Here is a 19,603-nt window from a genome sequence, read left to right as displayed (position 1 = left end):
TCAGAAAACTTGAAATGAAACCACCATTTGACCCATTTATATCCACTCCTCAGTTTATACTCAAAGGCTTAAAATCAGCATACCACAGTGATGCAGCCACATCAATGTTCATAGAAGCTCAATTTACAATAGCTAAGCTATGGAACCAAACTAGATGCCCATCAACAGAATAATGGATAAAGAAAATGTAATAACAATGGAATATTACTCAGCCATGAAGAGAAATGAAATCATGGCATTTGGCAGTAAATAAATGGAACTGGAGAGTATCATGCTAAGTGAAATAGCCAATCCCCTAAAAACAAAGGCCAAATGTTCTCTCTGCTATGTGGATGCTAACTTACAACAAGGGAAAGTGGCAAGGGAAAGAAAAGAAGTCCATTGGATTAGACAAAGGGAAACAAAGGGAAGGGAGGAGGAGGGGAATAGGAAAGACAGTAGGATGAATTGGACATGACTTTCCTGTGTTCATATATGAATACACAAGCATGTAACTCCTCATCATGCTCAACCACAAGGATGGGAAGTTATATCCCATGTATGTATAGTACTCAAAATACACTCTACTGTTGTTGTATCTAAAATAAAATAAAAAGAATGATCTTAAAAATAAATAAATTGGGGCTGGGATTGTGGCTCAGTGGTAGAGTGCTCACCTAGCATATGCAGGGCCCTGGGTTCAACCTCAGCACCATATAAAAATTAAATAAATAAATAAATAAATTAGAGTTAGAATTTAGAGGGTAACAGTTTATAATTTAATCCCAGAATTAAGCCCCCTGTGGAAGACGGCCAACAGGCAGATGATAAAACAATGTGGTTAAGTCTGAGGTCAGGGAAGCAATACCCAAGGGGCATTGCAGGGGGTTTTAAACACATCTGCAAAGTTTTGATGCTCCCCTTATCAAGAGTGGAATGCAATTTCCTTCTAATCCAGCTCCCCTTGAATATGGACCACACTTAATAGTTCATTTCTAAAAAATAGAATGTAGCAGAAGTGCCATCTCATGCCAGGCATGGTGGCACACACCTGTAATTCCAGCGGCTCAGGAGGCTGATGCAGGAGGATCTCGAATTCAAAGCCAGCCTCAGCAACAGTAAGGTACTAACAACTCAGAGAGATCCTGTCTCTAAATAAAATACAAAATAGGGCTGGGGATGTGGCTCAGTGGTTGAGTGCCCCCGAGTTCAAGCCCCGGAACCAAAAAAAAAAAAATGACATTTCATGATCTCCAAGGCCAGGTCTTATGAGCCAATGGAGAATTTCTCTCTCCCCGCCCAACCTGTACACCCCACACTCCAGGCGCATGGAGAGTCCATGTGTGTAGTTGCTTGTTCCAGTGACAACTGGTATCAGCCATCAGAGCTATGAATGAGAAAGGGCCTGGAGTCACATCTAGCTACAGCTGCCTGAGGAACCCTGAACAAAATCTACCCAGCAGAACCCTGCCCACTTCAAAACTACAGATACAGCAGTAACAAATAATCCAGATGAGAGATTGGGGGGTGGGGTGGGGGGGACCTTTCTAGAAGACCTGGCATGAAGCCAAGACTGAAGGGCGACTCTGATGTGAGTGACCAAGCTGAGGCCAGGAAAATGCCTTCCACAATCCACTTCCACCGGAGAGAGCCATTTTGGTAGCCTGTTTCCCCAGATTTCATAGGGTCCCAATGGCAGACACTCTGATCCATCACCTCTGTCAACCCAAGAATGTTCTAGAGATGCAAATATTCAGTGCCCCGTTTAAATTTCCCACAGAGCCTCCAAGACAGAGGCTACACGTATTTCTTTTGTCTGATCTTGTGTCTCCATTTTTTTTTTTTTTTTTTTTTTTTGGCTTGGAAATACTGTCAATCCCCAAACCATGGAGACACTCTCCCCTTCCGCATCTGGTGACAGAAGACACAGCTGGCACCCCTCCTGCTCGCTGTGTAATCAAACGCAAAGTTAATGATCCACTGAAAAGTAAATGTGGGGTTGCTACATCTTTTTTTGTGTGATTTGAGGCATCCCTGGTAGGTTCCCACTTCTGCCCATCAACACTTCTCCAACCTCCAATTTTCCCATCCCCTCTGTCGTCTGACACCACTTCATCAACAATGATTCTTTTTTTTTTTATGTTGAAGAAACATTACCACCTTCCAAGCCTCAATATTTCTCTTTTATGTGTTTATTTTTAGTTTTTATTCATTTATTTGGATTGAACCCAGGCGCACTTTACTTTAGCCTCCCAAGTGGTGGGCCTGCCCCAATGCGTCCGGCCTGGCTCTCCTTCAAGTGCAAGTTCCCTGGGAAGAGCAATGAGTATGACATTCACCTCTAACAGGGCTGCACAGATGCAAGTGTCGAACTTCTCTTCTACTGGAAAGAAGAGATCAGACAGTTGGTAGATCACTAGGTCCTTTGTAAAAAAGGCAATGATAGGAAAAGCCCGAGGAAACCTGGTGTGTTTAGCAGCCACACATTTGCTCCCCCCGTTCCTCTCTTCCTTCCAGGAACCAGTGCTCAATAGATATGATTCAGGTGTGGCTGAATCCTCCGCCAGACCTGACCAATCAGAGCCCAGCATCTCCTGGGTACTGTGATTGGCTCAGTGATTAGCATTTCATTGAAGAGCAGCCAATGGAAATTTTCCTTGGGACTTTCTGCAGAAACCAGAAGAAGAAAAGAAGCATTCTCTGTTTCTGTCCAACTTACCTGCCCAGCAGACTAGCAGCCATCCGTTCAGGAGCAAGTACTGATCAAAGGATGAGCTGCAGAAACAGGGTCCCGGGAGAGGCCAGACGGCTCAAGGAAGGCAGGCCCCCTTAGTGTGGGTCCAGGATCTGAACCCTGCCGCCCTCTGATCCAATGTACCTTCCAGTGCTTTTGTAAATAAAGTCCCAGATTTACCTGGAGTGGCTGCACGCTGCACCTCCGCAAGCAGAGATCAGCTGGTCCACACAGCCAGCTGCATCTACCACTGGACGCCATGTGAAATGAGTTTCCCAGCCCTGGTACCAAACTAGGTGCAATGTGTGTCTGGAGATGTAAAATCATTGGCATGGAAGGTGCTCCTTAGGTGAGAAATTTTCATGACGGCAGCATTACCTGTGAAGGGCATTCACCCATCTTCTTCAGGGACGTAGGTGTGACTGTGACTCAATTGCAGTCAACTCTTTGGCAGCAATATTACCTAGTGTGGAGCTAACGAGGCATTTGAGTTAAAATTTCAAAGTGTTCGACTTATGACCAAGCCCCAGGACAGCCAAAGTAAGATAGCATATAAGAAAAGCTCCCAGTTCTTAAAGCAAACTGGCCTCCACCAGCTGGAAACCTCCAGAGCCAGCCCATCAGCCACCTTGCCATAAGGGAAGATAGGATCTGATCTGGGGAAAGCTATGTACTTTTCCAGAAACTCCCAGAAAGGATATAACTAATCCAGAGGAGAGGGATACTGATAGAAAACCATAAGACCACCTGTAAAAGCAACAGTCAGCCTCTAATACTTTTCCACCTTGATGAATGACAAAATTTTTACTGAGCATTTACTATGTACCTGGCTTCTCTTAACGGGAAAACTTAAATGAAATATCTCCAAAGGCATAAGATTGGTACAATCATTACCCCATCTTACCTACGGCTACAGACAACATGTAAGCAAAAGAGACTGCCTGGGTTCTCAAAATATGTCACTCAAGAACACTGAAATTTGAAATTCACATTATTTTTCACAAGTCATGAAATACTGTTCTTCTTTTATTTTTATTTTTTCAATTAAACATATAAAGGCTGTTCTTAGTTCACAGGCAGCAGGTAAGATTTGGTTCTAATTTACCAAATCTGCTTTAGTACAACATTTTCCAGCATTGCTGAGTCAAAATCCTTCCTGGAGATGGCAACAGATGTCTCAAAAATCAAGACAAAAGGGGGACTCTCCGTCAAGTAAATGCGAATCAATTCTAAATGTACTGAGTTTCTATACTAGAGAATTCTTCAAGTTTTTGCTGAATTGATATGCACAGGGAAATCCCCAAGAGTTGCACCCACCAGTCAGGGACCTAAACATATTATTAATAAAAATAGTAACTAACGTTTTTAGAATTAATAAAAACAGTAACCGATATTAGATGTTGGTGTTTGCTCTTTGCCCAGAGCCATTCTTAGCATCTCATAGGGGTTGACGGATCCATTCTTCACAGAGCTAGGAATTCTTTCCTAATTGTTCTTGATAACTTATCCTGAAACATTAATGTGTCAAGAAATGGGGTTTTGGAAACGCACCTCTAGACTCTAGAAGAGGGTTCTCCACCTCAGCACTCTCGACACTCCAGGCTTCCTTGTTCAGGGGCCTCCTGTGCCCGTAGGATATTTAGCAGCGCCTCTGATCTCTACTCACTACACACCAAGTGCATGCTCTTCCCTGGAATTCTGACAATCCCAGTGTCTCCATATGTTGCCAGATGTTGGAGAGGGATTGCTCCCCCTTGGGAACCACTGCTGTAGAGCCCAGAGAATATGAGCAGCTTTTTAGTGGACACCATGCCCCAGTGACTCTACCACTGGATTTGAACAAGGACACCATAGGGGTCATAGCCTGGCTCCATGGCACAACCTGTAATCCCAGCAGCTGAGGGAGGCTGAGGCAAGGAGGATCACAAGTTTGAGTTCTGCCTCAGCATTGCAACGAGATTCTGAGCAACTTAGCAAGACCCTCTCTCAAAATAAAAAATAAAAAGATCTGGGGATGTGGTTCCGTGGCAAAGTGTCCCTCGGTTTAATCCCAAATACCAAAAATAAAATAAAATAAAAACAAAGGGTTTGAAGCCAGGCCTGGTGGCACACGCCAATAATCCCAGCGGCTTGGGAGGCTGAGTCAGGAGGGTGGTGAGTTTAAAGCAAGCCTTAGCAAAAGCCAGGCGCTAAGCAACTCAATGAGACCCTGTCTCTAAATCATATACAAAATAGGGCTGGGGATGTGGCTCAGGGGTCAAGTGGCCCTGAGTTCAATCCCCGGTACCCCCCCCCACAAACAAAAAAGGGTTCCTAATGGTGGAATCAACAAAACAAGCATCACTATCTCCGCCTGTGCTCACAGCAGCACTTTCTGGGAAATTTTAATATATTATAACCTTGGACTCAATAATTCCATTTCTGAAAAATCCAACCACATGGAAATCTGAAACGTGGATGAGGCTAAAAGCACGAAGACCCCCAGCAGAGTGATCCCTATAAACAGGGGACTCCCAGGGGCACCTAGCGGTAGAGTCAAGTGAAGGTTGTGTTGAGCAGCGGAAGATGAGATCATCTTCAGAAACTAGGGCAACAAAGAATACCAACATGGGGGACACAGCTTCCGCTCATACATACCACCAAGTGAACAAAGTAGGACCCAAACTTGATTATAAAGTCTATTTCCAAAAAAAATCAAAAATGTCTTAATGCCTACAAAGAATAGTGCTCAGACCTCAACGGCCTCAAAACAGGGAGGTGAGGGGTACCTTTCTCCTCTCTGGCCAACCGGGGCGAAGGTGCCTTTTAATTGATCTGAAGCCCCTGGCAGCAGAGCTGGAGCGGAGGCAGGGGAGCGCCCCACAGGTAGCTGGTAACGCCCTCCTGGCGGGCCGTGGGCAGGTTGGGTATTGTCACCTGTGAAATGAGGCTCTAGACGATTCCTCCCTGCTAGGGCAGCCGTGCCAGCCGGGGGGAGAGGCGTGGGAAACGCGGGCCATCGCACGTGCTGGGCGAAGAGCCACTCTGGTCGGTGGCAGGGGACAAGGGGGAGGAAGAGCCAGGTGAGTGACTCTTGGTTGTCGTCTCTTCCTCAAAGTTAAGCCGGAAGAGTCAGCAGCTTTGGAATAACGCCTGCCCGCGCTCGCGGTCCAAATCGAAGGACCGTTCCCAGGTTTTCCCACTTGAAGCTCAGTCCTTTAGCGCCGGGGCGTGGCTCGCGGGTGGAGCCACCTGCCCTGCGCAGGTGAGGCCCTGGGTGACCTGGTGGTTTCACTGCTGTCCCGCCCGCCCCGCGCCGCCGCCTTTCAGGTGATGGTGGAGGCTTGTTGTATCTGACAACATCGAAGGTTGCCCCTGGGTTTTTAGATGCCGTTGGTTAATGAATTGCAAACACTGGGAACCACCGCCCTCCTCCAGAGTGAAAGGTCTTCCTGGCTGCTTGCTTTCCCCTCTTCTGATCCTTGTGTCGTGCAACTGCGGACCCCGCCAGGGAAAGGAGCTGGGGAGCTCCTCCCGGGCCCAGCGGAGCCCTCCCTGGGGCTCTGCGGGCGCGGACGGTGTAAGCCCTCGAGGGCCGGATCTCGGGGCAGCTAGCGCGCGGGCCTCCGCGGTCGAGTAGGGACGGGCTGAGCTGAGCCGATGCCCCGTCCGTTTACGCAGAGTTCTGCAGCCGCCGGTGCATTTCCTCCATCCCGGCCGCCCAAGCTGCCCGCGAGCCTTTGTCTGCAAGGGAGGCCCAGCTAGGCTTGGCCGATCCTGCCCCCGTGTGGACACAGGCCGCGTTGCGGCGCCAGGGAGCAGCGGCCCTGCGCTCTGGCGCACCGTGTAAGGGGCTCCCGGAGCTGGCTCTCTGTGATAGCACTGAAGGCAGCCTCTGCTTGTGGCTGGGGCCTGAGCGCCCCAGAGTTCTCCAGAGAGAGAAGCTACCCAAACCGGGTGCGGTGACACACGCCTATAATCCCAGGGTCTGGGGAGATTAAGGCAGGAGGATAGCAAGATTGAGGCCAGCCTGGGCAATTTAGCGAGATCCTGTCTCAAAATAATAAAAGGGTTGGGAATGTGGCTCAGTGGTTAAGTGCCCTGGGTTCAACCCCCAGAACCAAAGAGAGAGAGGGAGAAGCTACTGAACGGCTCTGTGATGGGGATATGAACCTAGACTCCACTGCAGAGGTAGCTCCCGACCCCCGGCCTCAGTTTCCTAATCAATACAATGGAATAGCAGGCCCCACACACTAGTTACTAGACTAAGATAGAAAAATTTAAATAGGGCCTGCACTACTTTGTATAAATAAGTGTTCAGCGAATGTTCCCTGTAACTCAGTTCCTGCAGAGACTCAATTATATATCAGGAATACATATTACCTATATAACAATTTTTCTAATGTCTGCAAAGGTGACAATAAAGACGACACAGCTTCATGACTGACACCATTGGTATCTTGTCCGTTGCCTGGAGCTGGATGTAGTAGTGTGGACCAGTAGTCCTAGTTATGGAGAAGCAGAGGCAGGAAAATCTCTGGAGCCCAGGGGCTTAAAGCCAGCCTGGGTAACATGATGAGACCTCCCTCCATCTCAAAAAAAAAAAAAAGAGAGAGAGAGAGAGAGAGAGAGAGAGAGAGAGAGAGAGTTGCCTCAATAAATATTTTCCATTCATTTATTCAAAATATATTTATTCAGATTTAGCCAGTGTTCCCAGCATTGGGAACTCGGCAGTAAGGAAGTTTGCGTAATACTATTTGGACTAAAATTTCAGGGATAAGAATTCGTCCAACACGGGAGCTTCGTGTTTTAAAGTAAAAGGAGGGAAAAAGTAAAAGAGAGTGTGTGATCCAGTGGCCGACAGATCCACTCCTGAACATGAGCCCTAAATAACGAAAAACAAAGTTCACCACCAAAATTCAAAGCAGTATCATTCACAATAGCCAAAAAGCCCAAACACCCACTGATGAGTGGACACACAAAATGTGGCGGTCCAGTGGTGAAACATCCTTCAGCATTAAAGGGACCTGCTCCAACATGATGAGCCTCGTAAACATCAGAGGGAAGAAGCCAGTCACAGGAGACCCCCTAGGATGTGATTCCACTTACACAAAATGTCCAGAAGAGACTAACCTCTAGAGCCAGAAAGCCATCAGGGATTGTGGGGGGCTGGAGGAGGGGAGGTGGGAGTGACGGGGACCCGGGCAGAGGCTTCCTCTTGAGGCTGTGGAAATATCTGACGTGGCAGCTGCACAACATCACAAGCATACTAGAAGCTTCTGGAAGTACACCTTAATACTATAAATTGCATGCTTTCTAAATGCACCTCCATATAAATAAATAGCTTTGTTGAACTGAAGTAAGTGTGTGTGACACAGTGATTAAGGGAGTCCAGATCTGGAGGCCAGCAGGCATGGAGCAGGTCCCAGCGCAGCCACCTGAGGTTTTAGACACCGCCCTAACACTCCAGGCCCCATATCGTCATCTGAAGAGAGGGAGCACCTATAGTTCCCCTGTAATGAGCGAGCTGTGATGTGAGGGCACATTCTTATCACAGTTATTGTAGTTACAGGCTCGGAGTCATGGTTTAATATCTCCCAGCAAAGTTCTTGGTGTGCTTTGCTATCTAGAATCCGTGGTGCAAAAGCCCCAGAAACAACACCCAGAGACTTGGGAGGGAGATCTGTTGGAATCTTGGCTCTGTCACCTGCGGGAAGACTCTCTGCAGGCAAAGCTGCTTAGACAGGCAGAGCCCCAGTTTCCTTGAGTTTGGAGCCACCTCTGACCTGCCTCCCTTGATCCAAGACCCTTTGGTTTCAACAAGGCCTGGCTTCGATGATGCTTTCTATTTATTGAAATGATAAAATGGAATCGTAACTTCTAGTTATTTCATGGGCTGGTGACGATCCAACATGTGACAACATTCAAACACAAAAGCAAACCCCACCATTCTGTAAAATGAATATGCTCTCCTGTATGCCACACAAAGGTAGCCTGGTCCCCTGGTTGAGGCAGGGTCAGCTGTCACAGGCTGTTGGCCCAACACCATGAAGAGGCACTGTGCTCCGCCCTTCATGCCCTGGTCCAACCAAGCATCAGACAAACCCAGGCCAGGGGATATGTGCCAAGGACTCACTAGTAGTTCTCAACAGGGCCCATCATGAGAACAGTCAGACCAGAGACAGGGAGGCCAGAGGACACAGTGCCAGGGGATCCTGCCTGGGGTCCTGGAACAGAAAAAAAGAGCAAAGCAGGAAACTGGTGTCTCCTGAATAAAGCAATGTGCCCATGTTAATTTCTGCATGTGGCAGTGTCACCACGCTTCAGTAAGTTGGTGCACGGGAGTCACGAGTGTCAGCAATGTGCAGGAACTCTGCTGTCTTTACAGCTCTCCTTTGAATATAAAATCATTCCAGAGTGAAAAGTTTTCTTATAACCTCTTAGTGGGCTATGAAATGGGTCCTTTAACCTTCCGGGGGCCAACTGTCCCTGGGTGCTCTCCATCACGGTCCATGGCAGCAGCCTGCCCAACAGCCCAGTTTGCCAAGTTTCAATTTGCCTAAAGCTAATTCACTGAATAATCAAGTTAACAAATGATCATTTTTATCAAATTTACCGATTGTGTTTTTAACAGCTTTTTTTAAACAGGAATATTTTAACAGCTCAAACAGGAAAAGTAGAATCTTGATCACAGATTATGAAATATAATTGTGTGAATATTAGCTTATCAAAGCGGATGAGTTTTCTGTGAAACTGCCAGAAGGTTCCTCCAAATTGAAATCAACACAAACCAAACGTTCCCTAACAAAGTACTACTTCCTCTAACCAAGTCCCAGCACCCTCTGTCCACCAGGGCCATTGGGTTTCGTGTTCTTTCTGATGCTCTTGAACAGCGCCTTCTATTTTATTTAATATGCAGATTTTAGTGGATTTTTTTTTTTGGTTCATTTCACCAGTGGCATGCCAGTCTTGTTTTTGTCTTCCTAAAAATGGACACTTTTAATTAAAGGTTCATTTACATAATTTCATTTCTTACCGTGATTCCTCCAACGCTCAGCTGTTTTTTGGGGGGGCTGTGCCTGGAACACCAGCGATTACAGCTCCGAGTGGGGACCTACAGAGGCCGCCTGAGAAGAAGCATTGGCTCTGGGAACAGCCTTGCCACCAAGGAGGACAACAGGCTGGGACCCAGAGAGGAAGGGAGGAGTCAGAGGTGACAGTGAGGTGCTCACTGCGGGAGGCAGCAAGCAGGGGTCCGCAGAGGTGGCTGGGGGTGCTGGCGTCTCCACGCCCTCATTTGGGGAAGTTTGCAATTTCTGCTGGAGGGGATCACGGTGGTGGAAAGCGGTGACCTGGTGATGCAAGGTCTCTAAGAACAAATTCCTCCAAATATTTCCTGCATCAATTCGCTCAAGTCTCTATCTGTTCTTTAGACACAGAGAACATCTGTTTTTGTTTAGTTGTTTTATTTTGTTGTTGTTATAGATAAACACAGTACCTTTATTTATTTTATGTGGTGCTGAGGATCGAACCCAGGCAAGCACTCTACCACGGAGCCACAACCCCAGCCCTGTTTTTTAATTTCTACTTGAAACAGAAGAAAAAGATATGATAATAATGAATATATAGGAATGAACCCAACCTGGATTATACGCAGATTTATGCCAGCAAGGTGGCATGAATGTCCTCATGGACAGCCATGGGGATGACAGAGGAGGGCTCAGAAGGCAAAAGTACCAGGACCCTGAGAACATACTGTGGACCTCACCCTCCCCAACCGCACCCAACCCCAGCCCCGCTTCCTTTCCACACCTCCTGTGCCAGGCCAGGTGCTGGGACCTGGGATATCAAGAGCAACAAGTTGTGCTGGCCATGCCCTGAGCCTAGTCTTGTGGGCCAGGACAGACAATATACCCAAATGTTAAAAATTTAAAACCGTACAGGAGGCGGATGGGGAAAGACATTGAACTGTTCAATGAACAACCTTTGTTTGGATTTGGAAGGTTCCCCCCAAAAAATCATGTGTTCAAATCACGGTCCCTAAAACAGCAAGGTTCAGAGGCCATGACTGGATCGTGAGGGTCCTGAATTTGTCAGTGGATTAATCCACAATGAATCCACTTACTGGATTAATCCACAATGGCTGAATGGACTACTGGAAAGTGGGACCTGGTTGGAGGAAATAGGTCACTGGAGGTGTGCTCTGGAAGATTCATCTTCTCCCCAACCCCTTCCTCCCTCTCTCTCTCTCTTTTTCTCTCTCTCCCCTTCCCGGCTGCCAAAAGCTGAGAAGCTCTTCTCCACCAGACCCTTGCCACCATGGTGTTCTGCCTCACCTTGGGCCCAAAAGAAGGGAGTTGGGAGACCATGGACTGAATGCATGCATTGCTGGGGATTGAACCCAGGGCCTCATGCATGCAAGGATGTACCAACTGAGCTACATCCTCAGCCCCTCTTATCAGCTATTTTGACCCCAGTCATAAAAAGTTGGCAATTGCAACCCACATAAGTATGGACAACATTAAATTTTCAAAACCCAAATCAAATGTTATCAGACACTAAAATGGACAAATGACAGAAGCAAGAAAGCAGAATAGAGGTGAAGGATGGGTGGGGAACACCACTGTCCTCCTCAGACCAAGTGGGAAGGTAGGGAGGCGCCAAGCATGGTGAGGAAGGAGAGGAGACGATGCTCCCCAGAGGCTCTGAGTGCGCAGGATAGCTGAACCCTGACACAAGTTGGACCCACGGGGACCACCCAAAGGAAATGGGAACATTTTCTCCCCGACTTTGGGGAGGCAGGTGTTCACCTGGCAATGGTTAGACAGTCCCGTACAGCAAAAAGTTGTGCTACCCAAAACGCCCTCCGTGTTCCCACTGAAAAACACAGCAGTGGTCCAACTAAACACAGGGGATCGTGAAACAGAATTGGAGAGGTGAGAGCTAAGCAACACGTGGTTCCAGAGGAAGCTCAGCAGAACAGAGAGGTCAGTGTACTAGGCAAGGGCTGGGGAGGGGAGAGTGTGTGAGATGCTGGGTTCCATTTTTAATACTGCTTGATGGTTTTGACCATTTGCAGATATGATTTTCTAAATATTTTTTAAAAGCAGTTTCAACAGTATGACAGGGTGGCAGGCACGGTGATGCACACCTATAATCCCAGTGACCCAAGAAGCTGAGGCGGAAGGATCACAAGACAGAGACCAGCCTCAGCAGCTCAGTGAGGCTCTAAGCAATTTATTGAGACTCTGTCTCAAGATAAAAAAATAAATAGGGCCAGGGATGTGGCTCTGTGATTTCAATCTTTTATTTGAATTTTCAAATGTTTGCTCTTGTTAAATCATCTTTGGTTTCAAAGGCACACTCGCCTGTAATTCCAGCAGCTCCGGAGGCTGAGGCAGGAGGATCTTGAGTCAAAGCCAGCCTCTGCAACTTAGCAAGACCCTAAGCAATTTAGTGAGACCCTGTCTTTAAATTTAAAAATACAAAAAAGGGCTGGGGATGTGGTTCAGTGGTTAAGTGCCCCTAGGTACAACCCCCACTACCATAAAAATAAAAAATAATTAAAAAGACATATCCAGCAGGAATTGCAGAGAATCTGCATATCTTCGAGGGGGAAAAAAAACCTAGAGCCCCAATGCAGTTCGAAAACACATAAAATTTAATCTCCACAAAGGAGGACCTCAAATTTCTGTTGACCTGCTAACAGGCGCCACCATGTGGCAATGATGTAAACATAAGCTTCCGCCCATCCTAACTAAAAAATTCTTGGAGAATTTCTAATTTTATGGTATTCACACTATTGCAAACTCAGTACATCCAAAGAAACGCTAAGCCATCTCTAATTCACAGTTTCAATTTGCATGCTTCATATCTGCAGAAGACCCGTCCGTGTCAGTTGGGGTTCGAACAGGCTGATGCTATGTCAGAAAACCTTTGGTGTGGTTTGCATTGTAGATGAAAGGAGGTTGTGGAGCTAGTTGTGATTTATGATTATTTTATATGAATGATCAGCAAAAAGCAATAAGACTCATTAGAAGTTTCCATTTTTCAATTTTTCAATTACACTTGCCTGCTCACCTTCAAAAACTGATAATGACAAGGGATGGCTAATAAAAGTTTAACCAAAAGTCTAGCTGGTTGGTAAAACCCTGAATCTTGCCATTTTGAAACTTGGCACTCCAGTGTCTTTTTGTTGTTGTTGTTGTTGTTGTATTTTTTTATAGTTGTTGATATATCTTTTATTTATTTATATGCAGTGCTGAGAATCGAACCCAGTGCCTCACACTTGCCAAGCAAGTGCGCTACCACTGAGCCACAGCCATAGCCCCTCCAGTGTCTTCTTATAGGTCACAAGATAATGCCCAAACACCTTAACCGGCTAACCAACACCTCTTTGGCTTCTTCAAATCCTTCCTTGGCACAAAACTGTACCCAAAGTGTTCCCACCTAATCGTGGTCCACAGAGGACCTGCACAGCCTTCAAACTCGCCCAGGTCATAGTCAGAAAGCTCAGCAGGTGCAGACCCACCAGCCTCCTTACGCAAGTCCCCAACTAGACAGTCCGCATCCCAGGAAGCCCTTCTCAAGAGGACCAAGTCTTCCAACATGGAAATAAAATTCCATGAAGCACGAGGTGCTTCGATCAGCCCAGTCAGCCGCATCCTGCCTCACCTGGAGACAGTATCAAAGATCCAGTGACCCTGGAGTCAGACCCGTGCTCGGCCTTATGACTGTTGAACCACCCAAACCCTCTGCTCAAGCCCCAAAGCTCCCATCACTCTCAGAGCAAAACTAACAATCTTCGGACAGCACCAAGCTGCCTCTCCTCTTCACAGCCTCCAGGGCCCTCCATGTTCTCAAGTGACTGACACAGGGCTTTGTTCCTGGTTTCAAATGCTTGCCCCCAACATTTCCCTCCAGTTCATTGCATGGCTCACTCCCCTCACCCCCAAGACTTTCCAACTTCAGTGAGGACAACCACATTTGAGGTTGTCGAATGACACCCCCAAGCTGGGTGCTCCTTAAAGTTTTGTTTCTATATAGTTTGTTTGGGTTTTGTTTTTTCTTGGTACTGGGGATTGAACTCAGGGGCACTCAACCACCAAGCCACATCCCCAGCCCTATTTTTGCATTTTAGAGACAGGGTCTCACTGAGTTGCTTGATGCCTTGCTTTCACTGAGGCTGGCTTTGAACTTGAAATCCTCCTGCCTCAGCCTCCCAAGTCGCTGGGATTACAGGTGTGCACCACCTCACCTAGCTCTATATAGTTCTTAAAACTTCTGATGCACCGTATAATACACTTAGTTGCTGCCCCATAAGGCCAAAGATTTGGTCTTTTCACATGACAAGCCCGTACTGAGCAAATCAATGAGAAGGCCTTAGAGATCTGTCTTTGGCAGACTGCTGATGGTGTCACCAGTGATGCAATTTTTCCAAAGGAGCCATCAATTGGCTTGGTGTCGTGGCATTTCTGTATCCTCCTCCCTTCTACTAGTGATGGTCTAAACTTTGGGGGCCAACAGAGGTGAGGCAAAGAACTTCACCCCCCCCACTGGCACCAAGGCTAAATTTGGGGGCCAACAGAGGTGAGGCAAGAACCTCACCCCCCCACTGGTGCATAGGCCTATCCACAAGTATGGCTGTATGCTGGACCGGTAGTCAGTGACGGGTATGATCCAATTGCAGTGGTATCAACCTAAGACAGGAGGCTGATGCCTAGAGGTCAGTTTTTCCCATGACGGGTAAGAACCATATGTTGAATTGGACAACCTACCAGGCACAGTCCTTAAGCCACATTGCTTGTTAATTAATCAGAAGGGGGGAGATGCTGAGGGCCATTGCCAAGTAGGTATGATGCATCGAAATTTCCTTGCCAGCGTACCCCATGTTGCTTAGAGGAAGGACTAGTGGAAATGGACTTGCCTTGGACATTCGCTGTGACATTGAATGTATGTTTGAGAAAGGTGACCCTGCTCAAGGACCAGGGTGGATCCAGGTTTAGGGTGTATCCTGCAGGTTTTAGGAAGTATCCCGCTCCTTGGGTTTAGGGCGTTCCCAGTTTAGGACAATTTGGGTTTAAGGCGTTCCCTGTTTAAAACAATCTGGGTTTAGGGCAGTTCCAGGTTTAAGGTTATTCCTGCTGGGAATAGGGCGTATCCCGCTGCCTGAGTTCCCGTTGAGTTGTTGAGTTCTCAGGGAATTCAGAAAGTATTTGGGATTCAAGCCTGGTGGAGTACGTGAATTTTGCGGCAGAACTCAGATTTCCCCAGAACATGTGTAGAGGCCGGTGTGAGTTCGGGAATAAAGAATTGCTGTTTGAACCTACAAAGCTGTGAGTGGCTCGTGATCTTGTGCCCAGCCAGAATGCGGCAGCAGACTCCACAAACACCATTTGCTTTTGGTTTAACAATACTCAGGCAACAGGGAGAGGGAGACTACACCCAGAGCCCTAAAGTGTCTGTCTCTGGTTGGTTGTAATGACATAGAAAGTGCTATCCTAAAGACTAATGTCAAGCATGGCGGTGCACACCTGTGATCCCAACGGCTCAGGAGGCTGATGCAGAAGGATCATGAGTTCAAAGTCAGTCTCAGCAAAAGTGAGGTGCTAAGCAACTCAATAAGAACCTGTCTCTAAATAAAATACAAAATAGGGCTGGGGATGTGGTTGAGTGCCCCTGAGTTCAATCCCTGGTACAAAAAAAAAGAGGCTAGAGCAGGAGGATCACAAGTTTAAAGCCAGCCTAGAAAATTTGGTGAGACCACATCTCAAAATAAAAAATAAAAATGGCTGAGTACCACAGGGTTCAATCTTCAGTAATGTTTAATAATATGGGGCTGGGGATGTGGCTCAAGCGGTAGCATGCTCGCCTGGCATGCGTGTGGCCTGGGTTCGATCCTCAGCACCACATACAAAGATGTTGTGTCCGCCGAAAACTAAAAATTGTCTCTAAAAAATAATAAAATAATGTGAGACCAGAGTCACTCTTTGTGTGGCGCTCCCAAGGAATCCTGTGTGGCAAGGCACTCATATAGTCACTGCTGACCCCGCAGCAGTCATTTCCATTCAGGGCTGTTGATAAGTTTGCATTCATCAGCATTCGTCACTTTAAAGTCCCTGAGCCAGGCTCAGCCTGGTCCGTCTCCAGGATTCTTGATGGGGCTATCTTTGAATGAAATGAGAGGGACTCTGGGGAGGAGAACAGGAGAAAGGTGTGACAGGAGGGAAGGGGAGACTGCAGGCTCAGCCCCAAGTCCTGGAGCCTGAGAGGATTAGTGCCCCCCCTCCTCCCTCGAGGGCCAAGTCCCCTCCCTCCGGACCGGGCCCTCCTTCCCAAGGCAATTAAGTCACCTCAGACCTGCCTAGCGCAGGGGAATTCTCACAGTGCCACTAGCCATCTCAGAACCTAGCTTCTAAGGGCAAAGGTGAAAAGACAATGGGAACAGTTTTCCTTTTTTTAAAATTAAACTGGGTTTCTGGCATCAGTGGAAATAAAAACCAAAAAGCACCCGTATCACCGTGCTCCAGCATCACAGCAGCCAAGGACAAGGGCAAGGACGACACTAGGAAACAGGCGAGCTTATGGAATTTTGAATGAGAAGAGTCTTAAATATTTTAATAAAAGCATAGTAATAGTCTTATATTTCCTTTAGTGTTTGAAATGGCACAATGATCCACATTTGAAAACTTGCCCCAAAGACCAAAGTTGAACATCAAAGCTGATAGGACAAGGAAATGACTTCAGGTCATGCCTGCGCCACCTGGTGGTGACACCTTATTTTTGTTTTTAAATATTTTTTAGTTGTAGTTGGACACAATACCTTTATTTATTTTTATGTGGTGCTGAGTATTGAACCCAGGGCCCCGCACGTGCTAGGCGAGAGCTCTACCGGTTGAGCCACAGCCCCAGCCCGACACCGGTTTTAATGAAACCATCCACAGCTCTTGGTCGCTTGGCTAGAAGAAGCCCTGAGTAATGCAAGTACCTATTCCTGGTGGCCTTCCAGAAGCCCCTCTCCCATGTGACCAGAGGCACCTTGTGCTCATCACTTTCCTCATGACTAGAGACTAACCTGGTTCCCAATGAAATCAGATTCTCACTACTGCTTCAGCCCTAGGGGCAAAATACCCACCTTTTACCAGGCAGTTCAATCACAGGAGCCGCTCTGCATCAAGAGCTGAGGGGGGCTGGGCTGCACCTCAGTGGGGAACGTGGCGCAGCAGGCAAGAAAACCAAAAGGAACCTCAACCTCATGGTGACAGCCAAGGACCCCCACCTGCCCTCCAATAGACACTGGCCACATCCCCTGGGAAGGAACACGGGGCATTCTGGGGGCCTCGCCTCCCTCCCACCCCCCATGACTAGAGACCAACTCAAGCTCTCCAGATGACATTTCCTTTGATTCTTCGGAAGTGTGCTCTTTCTTTTCTTCAGAAAAAAAAAATAATGAAATGGCCCACAAATCAAGTTGTGCTGTATCTACTCATGTTTTTTTATATAATGAGAATATAAGTACTGGCTACATACATGCCTATATTCTTAAAAAGAAACAGTGGAAGGCTAAACCAAAAACTCATTTTAAAGAATGGTTACTTTAAGCAGGGCACAGCGCCTTGAACACCTATAATCCAGCAATTCAGGAGGCTGAGGCTGGACAATCGCAAGTTAGAGGCCAGCCTCAGGGATTTATCAAGACTATCTCAAATCAAAAAAATAAATAAATTTATACTGGTTTAATCCCCAGTATAAAAAAAGAAAGTAATAATTACTATTGGATAGCATAGTAAGAAGACAAAAATCTCAAAACATGCCTGGTTTACTTTAAAGCTATGGAAGTGTTTTGCATAACAAAATTACATTTAGGAAAAAAAAAAAAAGAGCCATAGCAGTATCCAACAACAGGAAGCCAGGAGCCCAGGGTCTGCTGGTATATCATGCAGGCAATTCAGGTCAACACCACACTGCCTGTCCTTGAACAGGACTGTCCAGCAGAGGGGAGATCCCCAGAGAACTGACTGCTGGGTTCCTGAGTCAGCAGATCTTTAGGTAACTCTGATACTATCCATGTCCAACAATTTCTCAGTGAGGACACTGCTGGTGGAGGTGGGCGGAGGGACAACTGGAAAACCAGTGATATAAACAAACAGATTTACCAAAAAAATGTAGAGCTTCATTTAGTAACCACGTCAGTGACAAAACAGACATTGTCTTTGTTATACATAGGCTAATGCCATTGGTAACCCAGGTTTTTCAAGTAATCAAATACAAAATCAGAGCAAAAACTAAAATTTAAATTGGAAATAATTCACTTAAGTTTTGTGGAGTTTTTTTTTTCCTTTAAAATATATATGTTTGTATTTCCACCAGGTGTGATGGTGCACAACTGTAAACCCAGTTACTCCGGAGGCTGAGGTATTATGGTTTGGGCAAGAATGGTCATGGCAATTTGGCAAGATCCTGTCTCAATATAAAAAACACAGGATTGGGGATGTAGCACAGACAAAAAAAGAAAAAGAATAAAAAAGAAAGACACCAATGAGGTCACTGCAAGGAGTAGATAGATCCTGTCTGGCTCAGATCACATCAGACCAAGTGCACAAAGACATTTGAGGTATCCAGGACATGCGCGGACTTGCAGAAGCTAGTTATGAGAAATGGTTGCTCACATAGTTAAGTGAAATAATGTGAAGTCCTCATCTGTGAGAGAGAGCTACTGGATTATTTTAGGGATTAAATCAAATCATGTCTGAGATTTGGTTTAAAATACTACAGGGTGGGGTTGGAGAGTAGCAAAACATGGAGCAAGAACAGAGATTTAATACACTAATCTAAAATTGTGTATGTTTAAAGCTACATTTTGTGAGACTTTTAAGTAAAACAAATTGGGATCCAAGAACAAATAAAGACCAAAAACCAAAACTGCAAAACACCAAATCTATATTTACATCCACATATAATAACATAACTTTAAGCTGAAATATATCATAAATAAAACAAGTAATGTCTACTGTTTGACAACTTAAGTATCAACAATTAAAATAAATCAAATGGAATGAAATAAATACATAAACAAAAAATCCAACAAATTGTACCTCTATTATATGTACTGTTGTCTCAAAGGAAAAACACATACAAAACCAGTAGTATCCCAATAGTTAATACTGATGGACAAAAAACATATCTTGAAGTACAAAGGGCTGTGAAAAAAATTGATATTTTTATGCATTCAGAAATGTAGTTGGAAAACAGAGATTTGAAAGCCCCCAAAATTTCAGCATAACACAAACTGACTTGTTTGCAAATAGATTTGGTGATTTTTTTTTTTTTAAATACAGGTTTAAATTTCAGCCCGCTATTATCACATCCCCCCTTTTAAGATTTACATTTACAGTCACAGCAAGCTTTCTGTAACACTTACTGGATTAGGCAAAGACGGAATCAATCATCTTGCAAATGTGTTAATCTTCAAAAATAGGCTATAAAAAGTGCAAAACTATGAAAACAAAATCTAGATTATGTACATATGGCTCAGCTTGTGAACAGGAAAACAGGTAATAGTGTCCACTTTCCTGATAACGAAGCACTTTGCTGCAATGCCAGCAGACTGGTCTCAGACTGGGTCTCCCCTGAACAACACGGGAGTTAAGACTTCTACCAATGATGCCCCGCGTTGCATAATGAGAAAAAAAGAAAAAGAAAAAAAATCAGGATGACTTGAGCACTTTACCCTTGTCCTACAGAGAGGAGCAGGGCAAGAAAAATTAGCAGTGCAAATTTATTTTTGAAACAGTTTCTTAATAAAACATTTTGTGGTTACTAAGCCCATGAGCTGCTAATAAACTCAGCCATGGACAGCACATTAAAGGAACATAAAGTTAAAACATCTATTGAGCCAGCTGCTGTCCGTCC

Source organism: Urocitellus parryii, chromosome 6 (assembly GCF_045843805.1).
Source record: "Urocitellus parryii isolate mUroPar1 chromosome 6, mUroPar1.hap1, whole genome shotgun sequence".
In the NCBI taxonomy this organism is placed as follows: domain Eukaryota; kingdom Metazoa; phylum Chordata; class Mammalia; order Rodentia; family Sciuridae; genus Urocitellus; species Urocitellus parryii.
This window is presented reverse-complemented; position numbering follows the sequence as displayed.